The sequence below is a fragment of the Apostichopus japonicus genome, chromosome 9, assembly GCF_037975245.1.
Source record: "Apostichopus japonicus isolate 1M-3 chromosome 9, ASM3797524v1, whole genome shotgun sequence".
In the NCBI taxonomy this organism is placed as follows: domain Eukaryota; kingdom Metazoa; phylum Echinodermata; class Holothuroidea; order Aspidochirotida; family Stichopodidae; genus Apostichopus; species Apostichopus japonicus.
Genome location: NC_092569.1, coordinates 7,829,296 through 7,855,334, shown reverse-complemented (window position 1 = coordinate 7,855,334; position 26,039 = coordinate 7,829,296). Strand labels below are relative to the sequence as shown.

The 26,039-nt window shown below is 37.1% G+C and overlaps 2 long non-coding RNA genes across 10 annotated transcripts in view; one reads left to right on the top strand and one right to left on the bottom strand.

Moving 5' to 3' along the window:
• LOC139973733 (uncharacterized) overlaps positions 1 to 18,933 on the top strand; it is a 52,086-nt gene extending 33,153 nt beyond the window's left edge. For 2 of the 9 annotated variants that reach the window (XR_011795310.1, XR_011795312.1), the window contains exons 2-8: positions 3,427 to 3,538; positions 4,751 to 7,284; positions 8,954 to 9,127; positions 10,193 to 10,346; positions 13,592 to 13,669; positions 14,560 to 14,725; positions 16,538 to 18,933. This is a non-coding gene — a long non-coding RNA (uncharacterized lncRNA). The other 7 variants (XR_011795315.1, XR_011795314.1, XR_011795313.1 and 4 more) reach the window with 7 other exon arrangements.
• LOC139973734 (uncharacterized) overlaps positions 1 to 25,633 on the bottom strand; it is a 245,354-nt gene extending 219,721 nt beyond the window's left edge. Inside the window, exons 1-2 of the long non-coding RNA XR_011795316.1 lie at positions 25,213 to 25,633; positions 19,674 to 24,006 (exon numbers count right to left, since the gene is read on the bottom strand). This is a non-coding gene — a long non-coding RNA (uncharacterized lncRNA). The remainder of the gene's footprint in view (positions 1 to 19,673; positions 24,007 to 25,212) is intronic.
• Between the last annotated feature and the right edge of the window lie 406 nt (positions 25,634 to 26,039).

The following is a 26,039-nucleotide window of genomic DNA, read 5'->3' as shown; positions in this document are numbered from 1 at the left end:
GTTTATTCATTGGGGACATTGATTGGGTGGGAGGAATAACAAACTTAAATTTGTCCAATGGGAATTAGGGAGTAATGTCTTTGGGAGGAATTGGCTGCATGCAGAGACATACAGTGACAGGGAGGACAACACTGGTACTGTAAAAATTTGTCACTTGATATCTGAGAGTGAAAGACTGAGGTACGTGGTAGTCTCGAGCAGGTTTATAAGTTTGAAATCAGTGTAGTTTAGTGACTGAGTCAGAGTAACGTTAGGTGCCCCTTGTAAATTATTTCCGTTATTTGCGTTTTGGATTTTTATCAATAAAGAAACTCTCAAGGTTTTCTGACATATTTCACACCCGGGCCTCTCGCTTTACATGCGGACCCCCTCACCAACTTGGTCATAGACGCTGATTGTATGTCCAGAGGTTTGAAAGCAGTGTGGAAGGGTAGGATTTTGCCACCTGTATCGAACAATGCTAGTTCTGGCATGGCCGTCATGAAATATCGACAGCAACTTATTTTTCAATTTTCTTATTGGTTAAAGGTGTGTTGCCAAACAGCATTGTTCATTGTGATGTAAGAGGTTGTAACAGGGAAAAACAAAATTCGTTTTCAGTATTCAACGTCAAGCTTTTAATTTTTTAAATATATATATGTCTGAACGTATAAATTATTGCACTATGCGCAAAGATCGCAGGTGACTGGTAAGATGGATTCTACTTTATGATAAGAGAAGTATAAATGGTATATCTGACCACTAATTTCAAAGAAGTCTGCCGAACAACATATGTGCACAACACATGCGTTGTTGCTACAGCGTCAATGTGAGGTGCATGCGCTACATATGTACCTTCCACATCGCACTAACCGAATCGTAACTGTTGTTGTGTTTGCTGCATGTGTGTCTACAGACAGCTCAGGCAACCAGTTTACAACACACCTTCAAAACACGATACTACGCTCAATATCACCGCTGAAACATTCGCTCAAACGTACTTTTTGTGGACTTCGAAAATTAGAAACAAAGATGTCATCTGAATTAACGTTATCAATCATAATTCGATTCACTATTTTCCGGTGGAGACCCTTCATGTTGTAATTGTAATAACACCTGTCAGACTCAGAGACAGCCCAGCACTAGGGCTAGGGGCCGAGCTGGAGCTGGGTGTCCGTGCAAGCATGGAGGTTTTACCTCCAAGGTGCAATTAAGGGACTAGGGGCCTACTGCAATTCTTTCAGTACGTGTGGGACAAAAAGGAAAGCTTGCGAGCATAAACCTACAGGAAGTTAATAGCCGTCAACATAGCATCTAGCCTAGGTTTTGGTAGGCTCGGCCTAAATGTGTCATTAGTAAGCCTAGGCCTATATTACTATTAACTGGTATAAAGCAAAGGGTAAGGGTGCTTTCGGCGTATAAACGAATCGTCAAATATAATGCATGGTTGGGAAGGTGTCATATGCACCTTGTAATGTTATTGAATATGCATAGGATGATGCGTGCAAAGGATGCACTACATTGTAAAATCTGCACCTGTTTTTTAATGAGCTGAGCATTTTCATATTGGTATATAACTTAGAGCATGGAGGTAAAAACAGAGCACGCCGTCTACTCATCCTTGGTTCCCCCTGTCTCTCCATCCGTCAACACATAATCTTGGACATATATCTGTCCTGTACAGCATGACTATGTTACACAATAAAATATAACATGTTAATACTCAACGTTGACGGTGTTCTACTTGATTGCTTAAAGAACTCATATAATTAAACAAAGAAACACGACACACCTTCAACTTGAAATTAAATGGAAAAGGCCTTATTTCATCAGCAAAGAAATGATTTATTATTACTATATTAGGCCTAAGTCTAGTAAGAATATATAGGCCTATGCCTATATAGTGAACCAAATAAAGTAGGCCTATAGGCTTGGATGCTTGACATAAATAGGGCTAAACAAGAATATGACATTACTTTGGAGAGTGAGGGCTATTTGGGGATGGTTGTGGGATTAGTGGATGGTTGTGACCAGCATAGCAAGCCCTGAAACAAACATGGTAAAAATCTAGGACTAAAGGATTAAGCTGGTATAGTACTGTACATTCAGCAGTGGTTCTATACCATGGGGTGCGAGCCGGGATTAGGGGATGGTTGTGACCAGCATGGCAAGCCCTGATTCAAACCTGGTAAGAATTTAGTTCTAGAGGGTCAAGCTGGTATAGTTCTGTACGCACAGCAGTGGTTCTATACTGTGGGGTGTGAGCAGGAGGCTATACACGGGACAAATTAAAACTAATGACAGCGAATGACAATTGACTTTGTATAGGGTTCATTATCATTTGCGAATGACACTGAATGACAACAAATGACAACGAAGGACAGTGGTGAGAAGAGATAGAATGATTAACGGAGTGGAGTAAATGCGGTTATTGGTTTTCTGCGCAAAAATGATTGAGGAAAATCTTATGTGATGTGGTTGCAGGGTTTTGGTGTAATTTACGGATAGAAACAGTGGCGTAGGAAGGTACTTTTGAGTGGGGGGCTGAAGACTGATGGCCGGCCTGGGGGAGGGGTCTAAGGGAAGGGGGTGTCCCCCATTTCCAGGTGGCCTCAGATGCAATTTGGTGTAATGTAGCACACTTCAACACCCACTCCATTTTGTAAAAACTTTTGCATTTTCACCTGGCCTTAGATGCAATTTGGTGCTCCAAATGAGATTTTTTTTCTCATTTGGAAATGAAAAAGGGGTTTTCTGACTTGCGAAGCGGGGGGGGGGCGGAATGATACTTCCGCCCTCCATATTTTTCACTGGGGGGGCTGGCGCCCCCCAGCCCCCCCTGGTTCCTACGCCCTTGGATAGAAACCACAGAAAGTTTTTGTGTGAGAATGCACTTGAGTACTGTGCTTTTGACATTTACCTCTGTAGAAAGAGAACTGAAGCCGTTTCAAGATTAAAGTATTGTTAGTTTCTAACAATTAATATCGGAAAAATTATGTTAAATTTACTTTTTGAAATCAGACTTACAATTTCGCGTACTATAAGGTGTGTTTGTATCTTGTCCGTACTTTACTAGATCTGTAAGCCACGCACTTCGCGTCCACTGGGTTTGCGTGGCTTTAATATACCCATGAACTCTGAACTGTGACATCTGGTTAAAGCAAATGTCTGTGCTGTCATTACTGTCACTTGTTTTAGTCAATGCAATTTTTTAGTGTGTACAACATATTGTCATTCGTTATGTGTAACGCAATTGTCATTCGTTTTAGTAACACCCCTAAACACTGTATGAGTAACAACTATCCTGACAGATTAAAGCCTGTGCCTATAATATAATGATATCAATAGCATTGCCATCTGATATCTACACTCAAACAAGATCAAAGCAAGCCATGCTAGAAAGACTGCATTCATAATTGTTTTCTGATATTTTTTTTCTTTATACAGGACTTGTCAGACACTAGGGATAATGAGGTCTCACCAAATGAGCATGCAGTAGGTGAAGATGATAGTGCACCTGGGCAGCAGAATGTGGCTTCAAACAACAATGAATCTTCAGGTTGGCATAGCACATACTTTCCACTTTACTAAATATTTACATTACTTTGATGATCATAGACCACAAAAGTCATAATGTATGTAGATTATGATGCATATAATATAATGTAGTACAAGTTTATGTCACAATGTGCAACTGTGCCCAATGTTATCACACCAAAATTTGTCCAGCTTGTGATGCATATTATAATGTTGTACAAGTTTATTTCACAAGGTGCAACTGTGCCCAATGTTATCAGACCAAAATTTTTCTATTTATAATTTATATTGTACAGAATTCTTATAACAAGAATATTGTTAGACATACAATGGTGCAGTTGTTCTGTACCATAGTGTCAGACACATCTTCAAATCTCCAGAGAGTGATATTCAGATTGCAGCCAATATTACAGGTTTATGAAGTTCCCTAACAGAAGCAAACTATGTGATGTCACCATGCATGATGATTGGGCTGAACCCCCCCCCCCCCTCATCATAATCCAAAAGTCATTTACTCAAACAAGATATTCATTCAAAATATTGCAGTTTGATGTAAACTCAAACTTATAATACATTACCAGCTCTCAAATTAACATTCCAAAATATGTCATATTTCTATGTTTTAAGTAAATAAAGATTTTAGAAAATAAAAGTATAACTTCTGAGGAATGTCAGTCTTTATGAAATCAAAGAAACCATATTTTTGTCTCTCTCTTTCAATGATAACCAAACTAGTTATCTATCTAGATGAGTGTTATGTTTTGTTTCATGTGAATGGCTGCATTCGGAATTTGTCTGACCTTACCTGGTTTATTTTGGTATGAAATCAAATGAAATGTTTGTGTTCAATTCTTTCTTAAAGGGATATATCCAGTGGCTGAAAATGTGACATTTATGTGGATAAGATAAATATTCCACACTGTCAAGGTTTCTGTGTTAAGAATTCCATCAAAATGCATCTGTGATTATTTTCATCTGTGAAGAACTGAATGAAATATCTCATAAATAGAAAAAAGCATTTGTAGTTGAAGTGCCATGATTGCATCATTCACTCTGCTGTGTTGCCACATGCATTCACAAAATACCCAAATTTCACCATTCAGAGTGCTTTGAGGTAGTGAGTTTGACCCAAAATATATCCTGCATTTTTACTAGCAGCCAATTTCCCTGCTATCCCTTAATGCGTTCATGATTGTACTGAAAGAAATCAATTTCAATTTCAATTGTCCAACAGATTTATGCACAAGGATTGTCACAAGAACAGTAAGTGCAGGTTGCAGTAGAGCTTCTCAGCAGAAACCCAGAAGCTCAGTGATCTCACTGCGCCAAACCAGACTGAGGAAGTGACTGCTTCTTGTGAAGTCACTTCATGGTGCAAATGTCTGCAATGTGTAGAGATGCTAAGTGATGTGGAAAAGAAGTGCTGCACAAACAGGGTGCAACAATGTGTAAACTTAGTCAGATGCATTTAGGGATATTTGCCTTAATGCACACATCTTGGGTGTAAATATGCGCATGCAAGAGATTGGTCTTGCTTGAAGAAAACAGAACCAACAGGAACTACAGATATTATGCTTACAGAAAATTTATTTACTGGAAGTTTGGTCGCCTAAGTAGAGGAAATAGAATGGTATTGCCATCCTGTTGCATCTTAATGATAAGGGAAAGATATCCATCTGTGGATGGACAATATGTAGGATTCAGTCCTGGCAAAAACCTCATCGATTAAGAGAGAAAACAGTTTGAAAAGAAAACATATTGGCACAGTGATAGTGATAATTTTTTTAGAAAGTGGTAAATCAAGTGGAGTGATGGGGGCAGAGTGAAGGGAGGGGGGGGGGTGAGGGGTTATTGTTAAACCAAGCAGTGTAACATTGTTGAAAGTAAACTGATTATTTCATGGTTTCAAACTTTGGCAGAGTGATGGTAATTTATTTTCTTTAGTATATAGACAGTAGTATCCTTTGTGGGGTGATGGTAGGGGTGGAGGTGTTTCTTGTTACCCCAACAGTGAAACATTGTTGAAGGCAAAGTGATTACCTTATGGTTTGTAAAAGGGTATTCAATCTTATCAACAACCTTTGGCAGAGTGATGGTAGTTTCTTTTCTTCTGTAGAGAGTGGTAACCTAAGCAAGGTGGAGGGGAAGGGGTGTTATTGTTCTTCCAAGGAGTGAAAGAAGTTTGCAAATTATGCTGAAGGAAAAATATTTATTTCTTTAAAGTATGAAATAACATGATCAGAGGAAAAGTTAGAATGTAGGTGGCAAATAGCAAATCCAAATATTACAGATGTGAGCACTCCAAATAAAGGTATACAAAGTTCAAATTTAGTTGATGACGATGTATTCTCTTTTCTTTCTCTCAATAATTAAGTATTATCACAGCCATTGTGATTTGTTATAGACAGTTTAAAACCATGAATGCTATCAGACCAAGTTGCCAAGCTTGTACTACTTTTAATTTTGATAAATGACCTCTTAAACAGCTAAGTTTCATCTATCACATGGGCTGGACTACAGTATGTAGTCTAACAAAGATACTAGGTCATAACCCTACTTAAAGCCCCATTGACTTACATGTAAAACCATTCCAATAATATGTTCTCCAAGTCTAGATAGAAGTTCTGACAAAATGCTTTTCACCACTGGATAAGACACTGTGGAGTATGCCACCTCAGATGCATGTATTACTCAGTGGCAATACTTAAGACTTTAAGGCATCAATCAAATGACATGTTTACATTATATTGCAAGTATAAAATGGTATGTTTTTACATGAAAATCAAAGAACATACTTTGCTTGACTTAATATACCTCATAAAAACGATGGAGTGTACAGTAGGTGTAGAAACATTACTGGCACTCTGCAGATGTTTCCACTTTCTTGGACTGAAACATAAAAATAATACAGTGTATTTATATAGTGTTAAATCAGAAGAAGGATTACTAGGCTCTTAACAAAACAAGTCAATCGCAATCAAATGAACGAGTAAGTCTTCAGTGTAGTAAATTAAGCACACATCAAGACATGTAACATCTCTCCAAGCAACTAAGAGTGCTAATCAATAACAAATCAAGTGAAATAACCAGAAAGCCAGTGGGCTTATTGTGACTCCTTGCCAATTGAGATTATAATCCCAAGCTTTTGTCATTGTTGATTAAATTGATCAGCAAGGTTATTTCACTGACTGTGGACCTACCTACTAAATATGTTTACTTACCATGTTTACAAGCTATTTAAAAAAAAAAAAAACTCAAGCCCTGCCCCTAATAAATGTGCATAATATCACATTGAACATATTATCATGTACACGCTATCCTATCAACACCTTCACACGAAGTATGATTCAATTATGAAAATGTTAACATTTGACCCTATGCAGACCTCATTAATATTCTTGAGATGAGCACCAAAATCAATAGGGCCCTTCTACTCACTAAGGCGCATATATGTACCAATTATGACTTCAATCCAACTTGTCGTTGTTCAGTTACCATGTTTACAAGCTATTTTAGTGAAAATCAACTTAACCCCGCCCCCTAATATTTATGCATAACATATTTTACCATTTCGGTGCACCCAGTCCTAACGTGACAGTATTTCTCAAGAAAACCGTTTTGCACACAGTTTAGTATCTCGAGAAATGTAATCATGTATGATACAACCCAATGGATGACGTATCTAGTAGACCTGGAAAACCCAGCGAACTTTTAAGCTATTACTCGTACGGAGGTTGTACACAAACCATATCGTGTGTAAACAACCAGGTAAGCAACAGGTCTGATATTTTGGCCATGATAAAGTTTGAATTTATAAAGCTTTTCAACATAGTTCCATCACTTTTATTGAAAAGTAATAACTAAGGTAGAATCCATTTAGGAAACTGAAGAGTATTTTACATTGACGTACTCTGGTACGTCAATGTAAAAAGAAAGTAATTACTAATAAGTAATACTAGTTTAACTAAGTTAAGGCCTAGCCTAGCCTACATTACATTTACAGCCCAGCCTATATGCGGGCTATGTGAGCTACTTCTATTATTTAAGAAGATACTAAGCCTGCGAGTAATAGTTTAGAGACCCAAGGATAACAAAGGACCCCTAATTACGTAGCTTATTTGAAACCATATCCGTGTTAGATCATGAAGGCACATCGGGTTATTTCATGCCTTCTGTTTTCGATAAGTGTTCAACAGATGTCAGCTGGGCCTAGCATAACTTCATAACGTAAATTGTACTTCAGCCATATATAGGTTATCTATTCTAACTGACTGTAATGACTAATTTTTAGCCTGTCGGATATCTGATGGTATGGATTCTAAATTAGTACCAATTTTAGTCCGTGCTATTATTACTGCTATAGCAGCATTATATCCCAATTATAGGTCATGCACTAGCCTTACTGGCAAAGTGCAACAGCTAGGCCTTTGGGCGAGGCATATGCATCTGGATTGGGCACTGATCTTCATAAAATTTGATGCAAGTTCATATATGCTCAGGAAGGGGAACCCCTTTGGTTGGAGTGTCGTCTCACAACCAGGAGAGTGGCTCGGGCCTACTGTAGACAGATTGTGGCATCGTATCTTCCCTGATTGTTAAATTAATACGAACTTGTGCAACATTTACATTGCTCAAACCAATAAAAGAGCTGGTGAAGACTGAAGGAAAAGATTGGATTGTATTTTGATTATTTTCGGGTTTTACGTCATTCAATTTGAAAAGAAAAAGAAAGCCAGAACCTATATTGACATATTGACATTAGGCTATGCCGTCTGTATATATTGTAGCCCAGATTGGCCAGTTTTCTTTAGCTAGGTCTGCATTAAGTAATAGACCTATTCTTAAACTATAGTTCCAGTTGTGCAGTACGACTGTTCTGTTCCAGCCTGATGGATTTGCGAGCAGAAACAGAATTTGAAGCACTGCTGTCATCTTCTTGTCCAATCACTATTCATCATTATTTCTGAATGCATTGCATGACTACCTCAACTATTGTGTCCTGTTTATTTTGTGTATCAAATCTATGACAGTTAATCATACTTAAGCTCTGTGTATATCTTAGAAATAAATTGACCCCAAAATATTTTTCCTTCTGTTCAAACAAAACAAACAGTTAACATACATGTCAAAGGAAGCTTATGGTATCCTCAGCTTACACACTTTATAAGATTTCAGTGTTTCCAAAACATTTTAACATTGTGAGTACTGAAAAAGTAGAAAGAAAGGAATATTGATTTTAAACAAATGTCATTATTGATGGGTAAAATCTGAGGGCTTCAATTTTGTTGTTACAGAATCAGTTGTGAAATATTTCAACCACAAAATTGTGAAATACAGTCATTTTATCAAGTTCTTTAAACTTATTCAACAATTGGGTACCGTTGTTTTAAAGGTTGAATTTATTTTGTCCCCTTCTTCATTTACATTTATTGAAAAGTTGAAACACCTTACCAGAAGCAAGAGGCTTCAGAGATTTGGAGAGAGCTGGAGGACCTTAGGTCAGGATCAGAGGGCGCTATTTAGAGCCAGGGCCAGAAGCCTCCCAATACCCACATACCAGAAATGGAGGAAGAAAGAATGGACGCAGACCACCAAAAAAATACTATCAATGGTACAGTAAATATTCATGCTTTCAATATGCCACAAAATTCTCGATTTTAAAATGAGAAATCTTATCCCATTGCCATAAACTACTGATTTGTACTTCAAACTGTGTTTGCTTTATAAATGAAATGTGTCCAAGGTATAGTGTCATCAGCTGTAGTGTTAGCTGTACTACCATTGCACTCCCTATAGAAACTTTATCAGTACATCCCTGTACTGTGTCCAATGCACCAAAAATGTTTGGTGAAAATGTGATAATTCAAAGTTAGCCAATCAAGTTCCAAACAATTGTTGTTTCATTTCACATTACCATTTTACCTATTATACAGTACCCTTCAAAAAATCCATATAAGCAATGCAACTGTGTCACGTAATATGTTATATTTGTGGCTTGTACAGTTGATGGATAACTTCAAGTATTTAACACCTTGGCAAGAATGTGGGATACAATACATTCATTCAACTTGCTTTAAGTTTTAGCTCAAATGGGAAAATGTACGACTACATTCTAATATGTATGCATGCAGAGGAAAATATTGCATCTTGACACAGATAATGTCAGACAGGTCTATTTACATACGGTACATGACATATAATTTAAATATAAGGTCAGATAATAATTCAAGATAATATCCACTTAGTTCATTGGCTTTGTTTATCAACGTACAGCGTATATCAACACACTCAACAAGCATCATACAGCCTATTGGCTAGCCTTTCTCCACAGTCTGCTGGCAGATGTGTTATTGGATAGGTTATTATAGTTATAATTAAGCATAGTTGTAACATGTTTACAGGATACTTTTTAATCTGAGCTCTGCTTCCTGATCAAAATGAAAAGAAAATTATGGTACTTATTAGTCATGCAAGTATGACAAAATTCATATCATGGAAGTCTTACCAAAGAAACTTTGGTGGGCTCATCCTACGGTACTGTATGAAGCATTTTGCCTTTTACTTTCCCTTTTATATAGCTTGCAATTTTTGTGCAGAAATTCCTAAAGTTTTTTATATCATGAGATGTAACATAACTTGAACATTATCAGGTATCAATTATTTTATTGAACTACAGATTGACAAACTGAAAGAAATAATACCAACCACTGCGGGATAGTTGGTCCTGAGTGCCGGAAGTGAGATTATGTCCTACAGAACATCAAAAGGAACAATGTTCCTTAACGAGTATCCTGGACTGGCCAAAGAGTCATTCAGAGCCGTCCTTAATTGTAAGTGATACATTGAGAAAGCATTTGGGGTAGCGACAAAGTCCATCACTCACAATATTTGAAGGCTTGATAAGAGTACAGATGGACCAAGGTACACTATTGATATTGAACAAGGAAGAAAATTAACTTTGCAGTGTAACTGTTGGCATGTACACATGTAATTATACCAAATATAATTGGTACCATATTATGCCACCGAATATAAATATTAAATGCAGTGAAATCCAAGAGTCCACCTTTTTGGTTCCTTGCTTTAGCAAAAGGAACCTATGCAGTCAGGTTGGCGTGTGTGTGGGTATGTGTGTGCGTGTATGTGTGTGTGTGTGTGCGTCTGTGACACTTGCTTGGGTACGCTCTATCTCAATAAGGGAATGTTGGATTGAGGCCAAACTTGGACTATGGATCCGCCATATGGAGAAGGTGTGCCCTATTGTTTCTGGTGCCCACAAAGGTCACCAAAGGTCAGTTATGGTCCAAAAACCGAAAATATTAAAACTGCAATAACTCCCAGTGCCAATGTGTGACAAGATTGATATTTTGGGACAAGTTGTGAACTGGTTAGCGGAGCATTTTCAAACTTAACGGTCATGTGATCCGAGGTCACCAAAGGTCAATTAATGATAAAAAACTAGTTTTTTGGGATAACTTGAGAACAAAATGTCCGTTAGGGTTGGGAGTTGCTTCAATGTTATCCAATTGTTGACCCGCATCTGGGTGACCCTTGACCTCAATTTGACCTCTGGTGACCTTTACATGTTTGTGGGGATTTTTACAGTTTTGATGCTATTTTCAGATGTCAAAGGTACCTTCTGATCATAAATGTCATCAGGTTGACCCCGCGTGACCTTTATGTGCGAAGTTATATGGGGTCAAAGTTTTTCGGTCGGAGTTAGGATGGTTGTACAGACTTGTCGTTTTGTTTTTTGGAATCAGGAGATTAAACTACATCTGAAACCAAGGTCAAAAGGTCAAAGGTCACATTAGAAAAAATGTGCTTATTTTGGGAGGAAACGAGCAAAAAAGAAAATGTTTGGTTTTGATGCTAGATTTGGATCTCAAAGGTACCTTCTGATCAAAAATGTCAATGGGTTAACCCCCGTTTGACCTTCGTGTGCGAAGTTATATGAGGTCAAAGTTAATTTTCAGACATTTAATGCAATAACTCCCAGTGCCAATGTGTGACAAGGTTGATTTTTTTGGACAAGTTGCAAATGGTATAGGGGGATATTTTCAAACTTAACGGTCATGTGATCCAATGTCACCAAAGGTCAGCTAATGTTAAAATAGTAGTATTTTGGGGGGAGAAAATGGGCAAAGAAAAAATGTTTGAATTTTTACAGTCATGCTCTGTTTAGGTCTCACCAATCAAATATGTCAATTGGTTGACCTCCGGGTGACCTTTGTGTGTGAAGTTATGTATACAAGTTCAAAGTTAATTTTTTGACATTTAATGCAATTAAATCTCAATGCCAAGGTGTGACATGGTTGATATTTTGGGACAAGTTGTGAATTGGGTGGTGGAACATTTTGAAACTTAAAGGTCATGTCATCTGAGGTCACCAATGTTATCATATCTGTTGACACGCTTGTAGGTGTCTTATATTTCTTACATTTTCGACGCCATATTTAGATCTCAAAAGTGGCTTTTGATAAAAATCCGATCACATTTTGTGATCACAAAAGTGTCGGCTATAGTGTTGGTTACTTTATGGAAACATGTAGGACCACAATTACTTGGACTATTTGAGCCCAATCTTGCTTGATAATATTATGTGTATTGTCATATACCCCAAGCAAGGAACCACAGTGCCCTTGGGCTCTTGTTGTACATAGTTATTCCATTTGAAAGGACAGTCTTGGATCACTTATTTGCTTTAAACGTTGAATTTGCATGATTTTTAAACATGATTTGTTTGAAACCATTCACTTTGGAATATGTTGGAATCTGGGTCATATTGCCAGTATGAGTGCAGAATTATTTTTAAGTATGAATCCATTTATAGGTTTTAATTACTGATACCGGAAGTTTTCTTCCAGCTTTAATTGAACAGACTAAAGAATGAAGGATTCCAAAACCATTCATTTTTGTGACAAATTGTAATGCATTTAAAATATGTTACTCAAGACTACAAAGGAAAAAGTTATTGCATTGAGTTTTTCACCTAGTTTGTGAAGAGCTCACTTAGTATGTAACACCAGGTAGTCCAGTCAACTTAGTTAACAAGCAACCCCTCCAACCCCCCTGCCTTTCCATTTGACCCCACAGTATTGAAATGCAACCTGTACTTGGAGAAGTTTTTCTTATTTTATGATTTTTGGGGTCTATAGCAAATTTAATGTAATGCTGTGTGCAAGCCTCAAAGGTATGCTGCATTGGCCCCAAATATGCTAGACTTTCAAATATGGTCACCTTTAGTCAAAATTCCTTAACTGTTCTTTTTACCACCCTTGATGAAATTTTCCACACCGGGGCATTCAGTCATCTTGTGTGTGCATGTAGAATGTCTGAGAACAATTTGGAAGTAAAGACCTCCAGAAAAGTAGTTTTTAAAATGTTCTAGCAATTGTAGCATGCTATAATTTGGGGCCAATACATACTACCTTTAAATTACAACTATTAATATTGACCGGTGCTGTGGCCGAGTGGATAAAGGCGGTGGCATTTGAAGCAATGAGGCTTAGCAATCGGGAGGTTCGGGTTCGATTCCCGGCAGGGTCATAGTAAGGTGGGTTTTTCATCCAAGAGCAATCTATGGTTTACCCATCTGAAATGACTTTCTAAATTGAAAAGATTCCAAATTTGAGTTAAAATGTTGAATTGGAAGCCACTCGACGTGTACGTTGTAATCCATATGCCCCTGTGGGTTTCTTCCACATGTGTGGTCGCTTAAGCATCGTAAAGATAACTACTGATTATTATGATTATTATTATTCAAAAACACAATACTGATTATAGTACTTGGGAATTGTGCCATAATCATACCAATTTCCTAAAATATGACTTTGTTAGTAGTAAAATTTAAACCACAAAACTTGCTATGAACTGGAGTTGTATGTCCATACATTAACCTCTGTCCTTGGTCACATATATAATTTCACAATTATTGAACTTAACGAGAAGGGCTGCTGCCTTACGTGTATGTATTATGTGGATGTGTTTCGAGAGAATTAAATTTTCATCAGCGACCTTGCAGCTGTTTCCATTAACTATTTCCACATGTTTCTTGATTTTCTTTACCAAACAGAGGGTTTTCCATCCAGTGCTCTTGGAACAGAAAAGGTGACAATCAATGTCATCCAACCAATTTTTAATGAGAAATATTGTAAGTTTCTTATGAGACTGTATAAACACTGTTAGAACATTCTTATTTCTAAGTGATCTTGCCATTCATTTTTAACAAAATATGTTAATCAAATAACTGATAGTTTCAATTCTGAACAAAGAGAGTTACAGTGACATGTCAGTGGTATATATATGCTATATTGTTTTATACTCAAGTCATGTCTGTCACAAAATTATACATAATTAGACAGGTGTTTGCTCAGCTGGTGTCTTGTTTAGGTGTACCACCTATGTTCTTGATGAATTCCTTACAAAGGACACTGACTACTCCTAGGCTGCAGACTGCAGTGCTAGAAAACCTGATTTTTAATGCTTTTTACATATGACATCAGTGCATAATGGACAGATGTACTTTAGGTTAATAACCTTATTCATAAAGTCAGATATCATATTGTAAAATTAAGTGTGTTTGTTGAATTCACTTGCACATGGCTACAGCACACATTTTAATATGGCATGAAATGACATATCACATAATATGGAAACTTCGATTCATTTTCTTTATGCCACGTTCTAGGTTTATGAGATTTTAATTTTTTGCATACCGTTAAATCTTGCTCAGAATTTCTCTAACCACTTAACAGTTGGTCTTTGATTGTTCTTTGTTAAGCATGAAATATTGTAAAGTTTACAAGCAATAGAAGCTAAGTATTAAAATGTGATGCAATTGAGTTTTGTTTTGCCATTAGTTTATGACATCAATCAGTACATAAATTGTCGATGTATGAATTGTACATAGCAAACTGTTTTATATTTGACCACTCCAACCAGCTTTTTCACTAGCACACTGAAAAGTTAGCATTCATTAAAGCTGAACATCACGACGTGAACTGCAATTGATAATGACCATTTCCTTTTTAATATTTGAAGCTGATGCATGTGGAGTAAGTGGCAGAAGGATGCACTCCAAGGTGAAGCAAGGCATTGTGAAAATGGAAGGGATGCCCCAGGATATTTACTGATACATCCATCATCTTATGGACCGAGGCAGCTAAGAGCAATTTATGCTGCCAAGATGTGCTTAGATGTGTTATTAGTAAGTTGCTGCTATTATATGTGATCTGTAAGGATTCAAGTTATATCTAGTCATAATTACATAAAAATAATGTGCAAGTTGTGGTGATGTCATAACATTAGATCTGACAAACTGTCATTAATTTATTGGAATTAATTGTACTAAGACTGAGAATGAACAACAAAAAGCTCAAATATATTTACCCTCATTCTAAGCTCCTTTACATCCTCCCATCGCATGTATTTTATAGGCAAATTCTACACATATTTTGGATCTGCATATATATTGGTTAACCATTTGAATGAAAGTTGTGGTGTCCTTCTAGGCCAGGAGTGGGCAACCTACGGCCCGCGGGCCACATGTGGCCCGCCTGTAATATTTTTGCAGCCTGTGAGATGTCTCGAAAAAAAAACACAATCTTTGTTACATCATCACAAAAAAAGAGCTAGCTGCTCAGAATTTATCGGCACTAAGGATGCTGTCAAGTAAACCTATTATCCCCTTAATTATCAACTGTACTGCAGAGATGCCAAGCAGTACGATTTTATCGTATTTAGTACGATAAAAAAAAGTGAAAAACGATAATACGATTCCCCTCTTGAAAATACGACTTTTCATCTTTTTCGTTTTTTTTTTTTTCTTTAAATTTTTTTCAATAGTTGATCAATAATCTTGCTACATGCTGCAATTCATATTTGATTATTTGAAATATTTGACACTTTTTTCTTTTAATTGGTTTATAATGTCAGTTAACAGGAATGTGGCCCATATTTCCATGAGTATAATGCAAGTCTATACAGTAATTTTTTCTCACTTCTACTTCTGGCTTGAACCAAATTCTCATTGGCCCAAAATATGCAAGCAATTAAGCTGTATCATTATTCTCATTATGCATTTAAACACCCTTTTTGCATCATAAGAATTATTACAGATGCTTTACAATTTTCTCATTAGATGTTATTGAAAAAGCAAACTTTTACTTGCCCGTTCTTACCAGTAAATCAATTTTACTGGCCCGGGGCCAACGGGCCAGTTGTAGTGTTGAGGTATTGTGAAAATCTGATTTTTCTCTCAAAAATCAGATTTTTTGGGATATTTCAGTCTGTTTTTTTGTGTCAAGAGGTTGGCATCTCTAGTACTGTATTGACATTGAGTTTTTGTGAATACAGGATAAGTACACACACCTATTGCTTGAAAGCCTCGGAATCAAAGGTTTGAAATCAACAGCAGGTCGTTGGTTAGGAGCAGCCCAGTCAATTGTTTACTCCTTTTATCTGGCTCATTCATTCAAAAAGGTTGCCCACCCCTGTCATAGGCTATAATATGAGATTGGTTTCCTGTATGAAAATGTGGAGCATATAAAATTGATTGCATTCAACAAGCTGGTGTTCAAGAGCACAGTATGTCATTTTTTATGCATATCCACAATAATCCATATTCTAATAATATACTAATGCCATGGAGTTTCATTGGGCTATAATTTTTGACACATTTTCAACAAACAAGTATACAGCTTTGTTTCAGTTAGGTATATGTCTTATGATTAAGTAAGACTTATGGCCACCTCATGCTTTTACATTATTTCAATATCAAACGATAGTGCAACTAATTAGCTAAAAAAATATTCATTCTTTGTTTTACATTGTATTCAAATATTTATGGGTGTTATGTATATCATCAATTTATTTAGAAATATTTCTTTAGTGTCAATGTTAACATAAAAGGAATGAAAATTAGTATGCATGGCCCTTGCAATGTGATGATTTCAGTACTTATACTTAAACAAAATTATTGAAAATTTGTATTTGTATTTTCATTTCTCCACCTGTGCAGATCAACATGGACAACCTGACGGGTCCTATTGATTGTATTATCGTACCAGAGATATGTTTAAGGCCCATGGAAATTCAGCCACCAGTTTTAATTGTTCTATAAATACGATATCTCAAGAAGGGGAGCATGGACAAATCTCATATTTATTAGGTAGATGTTAATTACAAGAAGCCTATTGCTTTTGTGGAGGTCATTGGACATTTGGTATCAATAGGGCTCAAATTAATGAAACCTTGTAAACACAGGTGTATTTTTATAGATGCAGACAAAAATATATACATTTACTTCAACAATTACCTACCTCAGCTACCTATCTTCTCCCCTGGCCACTTACTACATGTTAAGAGGCAGAATTGGCTAACCAGAATTTTTCTTGCCATTTGATAATTGATTGATGCTATGTTTACCTTGCCAATCTATTTATAGTGTTCTTTTCTAAAGGTGTATTTCCCTTTAGGTATTTAGTAGTGGTTTTCATTTATACTGTTACTATTACGTTGTTACTATTACGTTGTTACTATTACGTTGTTACTATTACGTTTCAAAATTAACATCCATCTATTTTATACATATTATACATATGTTGTATACATACTTAATTGATTTATGGAGTAAACAAAATATATATTTTGAACATGTTGATCCTCCTGGACCTTTCTCAACAAATGTGCATTACGACAGTGTCAGTTCATCGCCCATAAAGGGTCTCATTACTTAAGGTGTTTGTTAGAAGATTATTTTCTTGCCATTTGATATGGGAGTGTGGTTACACACCTTGCCAATCTTTCATATTTAATATTGCTCTTTCATACAGGTATGGAACTATTTTCTTTTACATGGTTTCCTCATCTTACAGCACAATTGAGGAGTACTGCCTGTTATATAAATTTATGTTTATATCCAGAACTACCGTCCAATATTTAAATTCAGTGATATAAATGCATATTATGCCCTTTGATGTATTATTGCAGCTCGATACTTTGCCAGACTTTCATATTTGTTTTTATTACAAATTTATAACATATCATTCAAACATATATTTATGAAACTCTCAGCAGATTAAACACAGGTTTATTTCACAATATGAATTGGTTGTCTCTGCCAACTTGCAGTTGTTTTGCAGTGTTTGAGTTTCTCAATTATTATCACTATTAAATGCAAATGATGACCATCAATGGTCTGATATCCTGACTAAACATGGCGAAGCATGTAGAGTGAAGACTGACTGTATTGGATGTTATAATGGAACGTAGCCCACAAAAAATAAAAGTAACAATGTTGATACGATCCATTGTGAGGAACCAACTGCAGAATGATCAATGTTAACAATACCAATTTAATAAAATAGTATCGGGCGACATATTTCAGGGGGAAAAAAATAGAAGGTAATTATTTAAGAAAATAAAAATAAGGTTATGATGTACATATCCAATAGAAGCCAAAATCACATCCCGTTTCATCAATCTGATAGAACTTGCTAATAGTGAGTTGTGCTAGTTTCACCTCTCAAATTTGAAGAAAAAGTAACAAATTTTGATTTCAATGACCAATTTAAGTTTAAAACACAATTTTGGGTTGAAACAGTGTACCACACTAAGATTTCTATTCCTATATGGCACAATTGATTACACATTCCAGTACCCATATTGAGAACATTCTGATAATAAAGAAATCTGACTAGTTTCACCTCTCAAATTGAAGAAAAAATAACAATTATTGATTTCAAAGATTTGTCTCACAATTTTAAGTGAAGACGAGAACTGTTTGATGTACCACATGTAGAATTCAGTTTGTAGGGCCCAAATTATAACCATGTCCCTGCTTTCCGAGAGAACATACTGATAGTAGAAAGTTTCACCCCTCAAATTTAGGAAAAGGCGACAAATTTCTACTTGAAAGATTACTTTTCCTAAACACAAACGTTTTCAAATTGAAATCGTAAATTTGATTGGATGTACCACGTGGTAATTGCATTACCACATTTCTTCAAGTAAAGTTTGTTAAAGGATTCTGTACATTGTTTGTAACGTCACACCACTAAGCTAGTACCTACCAAAACACGGCATTAGGAGGGCGTTAACGTGGGCGGGGTTAATTAAAATCCGTTCTGGTTGGATAGCAGTGAGTTTTTAATGTACGGCAGCCGAGAAATACCATTTCAGAGATGCGAAATCAACAGTTCAAGTTTTGTTAAGAGACCCAAGGATCAGAAAGCCTTACAGTAGCTTAATTGAAACCCTATCCGTGTTAGATCGTTATCCTAAGTGTTTAAGTAAATACCATTGTTTTGTAATCAAAATGTTGCAGAAAGTTAACCCTAATTTTTGACAGTTTTACTGTCATCATATTTTTATGATAGCCTTGTTATATGTATGAAAGGGAATGAACTATTCAAATACAGAGTTATATGCAATTTTAAACAATTCAGAACTTGTGTATTATAGAGTAGGCTACAACTTATTTTGGTCTGTGTTTTACGAAGAGGGAACTGCAACTGTATCATCCTTGTTGGAGTGAAACTTAATAATTGCTAACTGTTTGGATTTTTTTCTAAAAATGACATAACAAAGACAATTGGGGAACAAGATTTAGTGATAAGACGATTGTCTACTCTCACGTCCATAGTGTATTTTGAATGGCAATCTCAAAACTTGGGGGGTCGGGAGCATAGGCGTAGGAGGCGGGGGGGGGGGGCTGGGGGGCTGCAGCCCCCCCAACCAAATTTTTTGGTGAAAATTCGGGCAATATGCTGAGAATTTTTCGAGCACCTACTGAAAGAAGAATAATTTGCAATGTGTTTTTCAAATTTTTTGGTGAAAATTCGGCAATATGCTGAGAATTTTTCGGGCACCTACTGAAAGAATAATAATTTGCAGTGTGTTTTTCAATTTTCTTTGGTGAAAATTTGGGCAATATGCTGAGAATTTTGCGGGCACCTATACCAGTGGCAGAGCGTCCATACAGTCAGAGGGGGTGGATACCCCCTGACGGACTCAAATGGACTGCTGGCGCCCTTTTCAGCTTTTTACCACTTTTTACTTATTCGCGATTATTGAATTTTTTATTGCGCTCTCAAATACCTATTGACATTTGTCACATTTTGTTGGTGCAATTTTCTGACAAATGGCAATGACACCTATTTATTCTTCGTTTATCTGCAAATTAGCAAGGCCCGGAAAGGGTCATTTCCGGCGATCTAGAGAGTATCTTTACTCAAAAAATTTCTGTACGCTCCGCGCCAACCTGTGGTGGCGCTCCGCTTAGATGGTGTCAAAAGCGCCCCTACAGACCATTCTCTCCCCCCTGACCAATACCCCTAGCTCCGCCACTGGCACCTACTGAAAGAAGAAGAATTTGCAATGTGTTTTTCAATGGTTAAACTTATATTATTATTATTATCATTATTGTTGTAACGACTTCCCCAATATTTCTGACCAATATGGAAGGGTAATAACACGGAAAATGATTTTATGTTATTGGCAGGTGATGTAATAACTGATATATGCCTATATGATATGCACATTAACATGTGGAGCGCGCGAAAAAATTTTGGTTGTATTTTTCGGGCAAGTCGTTACAGCCCCCCCCCCCCAAATCAAATGAGGCTCCTACGCCTATGGTCGGGAGGTCCAATATATTGTCAGGGGTGGGTCTGATGTTATTGTACACTCCCACAACAGTCTCAGTTACTTCCGGTCACATGACTTTTTTATAAAGTAAAAAAATGGATGTGAACTACTATACTACTTGTAAATCTATTTTTTTTAGTTGACTACCCTAGAGTTAAGGTCGAAAATCGTAACCTTTGACCTCCAAGATTTTTTTGGATACCGAGGGTCAATAGGGCACTAACATATCCAAAGTGGAAGTATATATCACTTCCGGTTCAGGAGTTATATTGGGTCAAAGGTCAAAAGTGTCGTTTTTTCAAAGATATGTTAAAACACGTAAGAGTGACCGATTTTCACGAAACTTGCAACGATGACGTGTGACGTCATAAGAAACATTCACGTAAAAATAATTGGCGATGAGGTCATCGGTTCAAAGGTCAATCAGAGGTAAAAAATGAAAGTCCCCCAAAAATTCAAATTTTAATAGGAGATAATAATTCGGACCTCCAAAAACGGTCAAAAAGTTTCATTTTGACATAAGGTCATACCAAATCAAGATGGCGGCCACTCATAGTTAACTCTAGGGTTAGCTAGGATTAGCCGACGGTTAGCACATTCGACTCCTGTGCAGGCGCGTAGCCAGGAATTTGCCAAGGGAGAGGCGAAACTGTAGAATCGGCATTGCAAACTATCAGAGCCGTATATAGAGAGAGTTTGGCCAACCATGTAACCGATTTGGATTGGTCGAGAGGGAAAACGCCCACACAGGGTGGTAAAATAGGTCCACTTGAAAACTTTATAGCAGGCGACACGCGTACTCACAGTGTATGACTATCGTTTGTGTACACGAAAAAAGTACGAAATTATGAAAGAAATGGTGCTGGGGATGCTGCAATCGGTCAGAACTTGGATATTGTTGTTTGATTTTCCGACTGACCATAAAAGAAGAGGAATTTTGTGGAAGTAGAAAGAACAAGATGGAGATCTAATGAAAAAAAGTCTGTGTAGCCTAGGCCCATATTAGCCATAGGCCCTAGTGTAATACGAGTAATGTACAAGCAATGCGAGCATTTTACGTTCAGACTGGTTTCTGTAATTACATTCATGGCTATTCTCTCTCGTTTTACGATCCAAAAATTCGATTTCATTATGCCAGCTCTCCTAATCATAGGCATTGCAGTTTCAGTCGCACATATAGTTATCCTAATTCTTAGTTATTGTATGTCTAGGCTATGCCTAGCCTAAAAAAGTATCACTTTTAGTTTAATGTAAAAGGGTGGGCTAGCCTCTAGGCATCACGTAAAGCCCTAATCCTTAGTTAAGCCCGAAGCATAAGTTAAGCCTGGGCTTAGTTAGACCTGGACCATTCTTGCTATTACTACAACTGTTATAGCACATTACATAATATGGCACAGTATAAGGCCCAATTAATCTAGGCCTAAGGAAAACAAAGTAGCCTAGGCCTAAACTAGTTAGGCTAGGTCTATACTCATTGGCAACTTGTGGGTTGTGTACACATACAGGCCTAATTATATAGACCCTTTTAGTATGCCATAAACAAGTGCCCAAATGGTTAAATGATCTTGGTTTGCATTGGCCTAGCCTTTTTAGGCTAACATGAATTCAGTCTAATTTTTTCTTCTTGAAAAGTATAGCCTAGGCCTTGGTTTAATTTGGATGTAGTCAACTATCATTTATCAAAGTAGCAGGGGCCTAGGCTACATTTCAAAGACCACTAGGCCAAGGCTAATTATGGTACTGGTAGCCTAGCCTTAGTCATGCTTATTGCAAAGACTACCCTACACTCTTGTCTTGGTCACTGAATTATCTTATGAGCCCTGTCACCACATGTTGATAAAGAAATGTTCAAACTATTGCGTAGGCCTAGTTTAGGCGTTTGACTGTTTTAAAGGAAGACTTGAAAATTTAGTGTTAACTGGTATTTCATTAATAAGCAAAACTGTCTGTGCATTCCAACGGAGTACAAATTAAGAGGGGGGGGGGGGGGATGCAGTATGATACACCTTTCAAGTTTTAACACATTATAAATGCACTTATGCCAGAAAGTCATTGCATCAGTAACTCCTTATTCCCTTAAATGACACCCACATTGATGATTGAAGTTAAAAAAAATCTTTTTAAATTATCTTTAGACAGTAAATTTTAACTCCCTGAATTTCAGGACTTTTTTTACAAATCAAAGGTGACATGTGCTCTGAAGATAAACTCCTAACATAAAAAGCCACAGTTAGCAGACTGTGATAAAGACGAACCTGGTGAGTGACTACTAGACTGAAATCCAGTTCCTGCAACCACAGCAATAAAGTCTTTGTTTTAATCAATGCACTTGTGTGTTTGAAACTTTCAAATGGACACTCAATGGCAGTTGGTTAAGATATAAGGTTTTACCTTCATCATGGAGAGTTGAAGGGAATCTGCCTCATCATCTGAATAATGGACTCAAGGATAGCAACAAATCATGATTGGATGATTTTGAGCAAGTAAATATCTGGCAATTTGAAAGTTTGTATTATTTTTTTACATATTATTTAAGCTGTTTAGCTCACACACAAGCAAATGATCAAGTGACAACAACCGATGCAGTATATTTAAAGGTATTGAAGACTCGCCCTAAACCGCATGCCACACTCTGAAAAAGTTTACTTTCCGTTGCTTGCAAGTGAAGTTTTTTTGTGTCGCTACAAAATGCAGACAGTAATGAAACCTGATACCTTGTTATCTTTTATCTAGACCTGAGATGTCCACGCTGCTATGTGCACTGTGTTGTGGATATTGACCGTGATGTTTGTATTGACTGTACACTAATGTCTATTTACAGATGGTAGCAAGCTGTGTGTGTATTTTCTGGGATCAATGGTGGTGTCTAACACTTCTGTTACACCGCATTCGAAACTAGGTCAGATAACCGGCATGAGACGTTTCTTTGTGCGGGAGTCTTCACACCCTTTAAGGAGAAGTATTTATATCCCATTAATAGAGAAAGAATTGTTTCAATTGGTAGCATGCAACTTAAAATTTTGCAAACATTAGATACAATCAAACAATAACAAGGTTCATTTACAAGGTAATCTACTGCCCTTTATTTCACATTAGTCTGTCACATCAGAAGGTCACAGCTTTCAATAATGATACAAACAAATTCCCTTGATGGGTGCTTCGTTAGATTCCTGCAATTTTCAAGTTTATCAATGTAATAAGTTCTGAATGTGGTAATGTGGAGAAGCTTTGGGATAATCTGTGGATAAGACTGCCAGACTATCAACAAGATTCCACATCCATGCAACTCCAACTGCTTCCTTCACCTCCTTGCAGATGTACCACATGTCCAAAAAAAGTCAGCATTGGTTAATGTAATTAAAATCTGGCTTCCTCCTGAGCTGGCAAATACACATGAATTGTCAATTACAGAGGTCAGTGTGAAACCACTGAAAGATCTTCTCAGCTTTCAAGAAAACAAAGACTTGAAGCCAAATTGACAGAGGCCACACTGATACCATTCCACTCTCATAAGATGAAGGTATCACACACACTTCATGTTGCTTCTGCGATGCAGTGCCTGGTAGACTGTGAGGGTCACCCAATGGATGTTTTAACAACTGCCTGGTTTATAGAGCTCTGCAACAGATAATTCATCCTGATGTCTAGTCGTCATCCTGTCATGGCCTTGAGCAAGTTGAACCCACTTCAACACAAAGCAGCTACTGAATTCTTGTCTAGGTACTGTCAAATCCACATCACCATCATTGCTGGTTCCAGCTACGCCGACCATAATAAAAGAGTACAATGAGGGTTTTTTAATTCACCCAACAGAGCTTGCATTCCAGTACCTTTGGGCAGCTGAAAAGATATTCAGAAATTTATATGAGTGTGTTTGTATGCATGCATATGTGTGACAGTTTTCTTGCTTTACAGAACAGCTCCATTTTGATAAGCTATGTAACGTGGAAACCTGCCAATCATATGTTTGAAATAGGACAGGCTGAAACAATTCTTAAATGAAAGGCTTAACGACTTATTGCATTTTTATACATCACTGTTCAGGTAAGGCCTGTAAGGGCAGTATGAAGAATAAGTAACAATTAATAGTTATCATTATGGCCATTTGCTGTCTGCATAATAACAAACTGAATGATGTCATCAGCCCTGTGCTCAGTTGACAACACTGACAAGTAGGCACACTATGTCAGTGTGATCCATGAAACCTTATTAAGGACATGACCGTATAGTATATATGTTAATGGAAAATACATAAGCTACAAGATACACCAGTATTCAGTTGTTGCAGCTTTTTTTTTCTCGACAGACCCATTCAATCTGTTGCACCTACTATAGCCTAGTACTACATTCCTGAGAAATTAACACCACAATATCAGTCTTAGGTTTGCCAATAGACTCCCAACTATTGCTAACTCCTACACTCAAGTATATAGTTTAGTTTAGTAGAAAACAAAACCAGGAGAGACATTCAAGTCCCCATTAAGGACCCTAAGGCTATATGAGAGGAATAAAACCGAGGACATCAAATGTCATACCCAATTACAATGCTTAATGTACTCATCCAAAGTATACTTAAACCCATTCACACTACTTGCAATTCAACCTTCTAAGGCAAACCATTCCATTCATTCACAACCCTTGTATAAGTTGTATCAGACTTTAGAGAAAGTTATGCCGAATATTAATCCTACTATGTAACTTCTGGAGTTAAATACAATGACCTCTGGTACAACTACTTTTGGCAAACCTGAAAAGATCAGTGAAGCATAAATTGTCATTTTATGTGTAGGCCTACTCTATTTAATTGAAGGATCTTTTAATTGAAGGATCTTTTAATGTAGGCCTGATGCTATAGTTGTGCGTCTGTAATCTAGCCTAGCCAGGACTGTGATGTGTGCTTTTCGTTTGTATGAGTAAAGTAGGACTAGTAGTATGAGGCGTAAAATGAAACAAGTGTAATGACAGGTTTTCAGCTAGTTTTCTATGCATTTCAGGTGTGAAGATAAACGTAAATGTCATTAACTAACGCATACTCTAATTCATTACCTGATATCCATTTTGTTCCTCGTATGCCTGTCAAAATCTGACATTCTGAGTCGCTTCGTTTGTTCGCAACGAGCACAGTGTGCAAAGCTGCTATATATTGTGTGTGGTGTTTTTCGTGTTTCGCGCAACTGGTAACGACAACTGGACCTATTTTGATGCCCATGGTTTGCGTGTGACGTCACAAATCGCCAGTTGGCCAAACTCTCTCTATATACGGCTCTGCAAACTATCTAAGCGTAGCGCCACCATGATTGGCGCGAAGCGTACAAGAAAATTTTGGCTGTAAATGCCTCCCAGATTGCTGGAAATGGCACTTCCCAGGCCTTGTAAGTTGCATCATAGCATTTTCTCTTTTGAAAATACTAGCAATATCATAAAAACATTAAAAAAATAAAATAAAAATATGCTCAAGGGGGGGCTGCCCCCTTCGCCCCCCCCCTTGGCTACGCGCCTGCTCCTGTGTGTACACGAAATAATTTTTCGTGATACAAATTTTTAGGTGATACCTTTAAACTTGTTTCAAGTCGTTTACTCTGGGAATGAGGGCGCTGTAAAAAATGTTCTAGGGGTGCGTTTTTGAGAGCGGAGGAATGTGTTATAACCCTATAACAAACACTGAAGACCTATCACGTTATGATGTACAAAATATGTGCAGGTTTTTTTGTTTTTTTTGCCAATTTGTTCTGGCCGGAAGTGACATCATCATAAGCGTTATTATTAATTTCTACAAAACTAAATCATCAATTACCTCATAAATAGCAGTAAAATTACTTCTAGACATTGTCAATCGACTCTCTGAGTTTTAATTTTGTTCCTTTACATTTGAC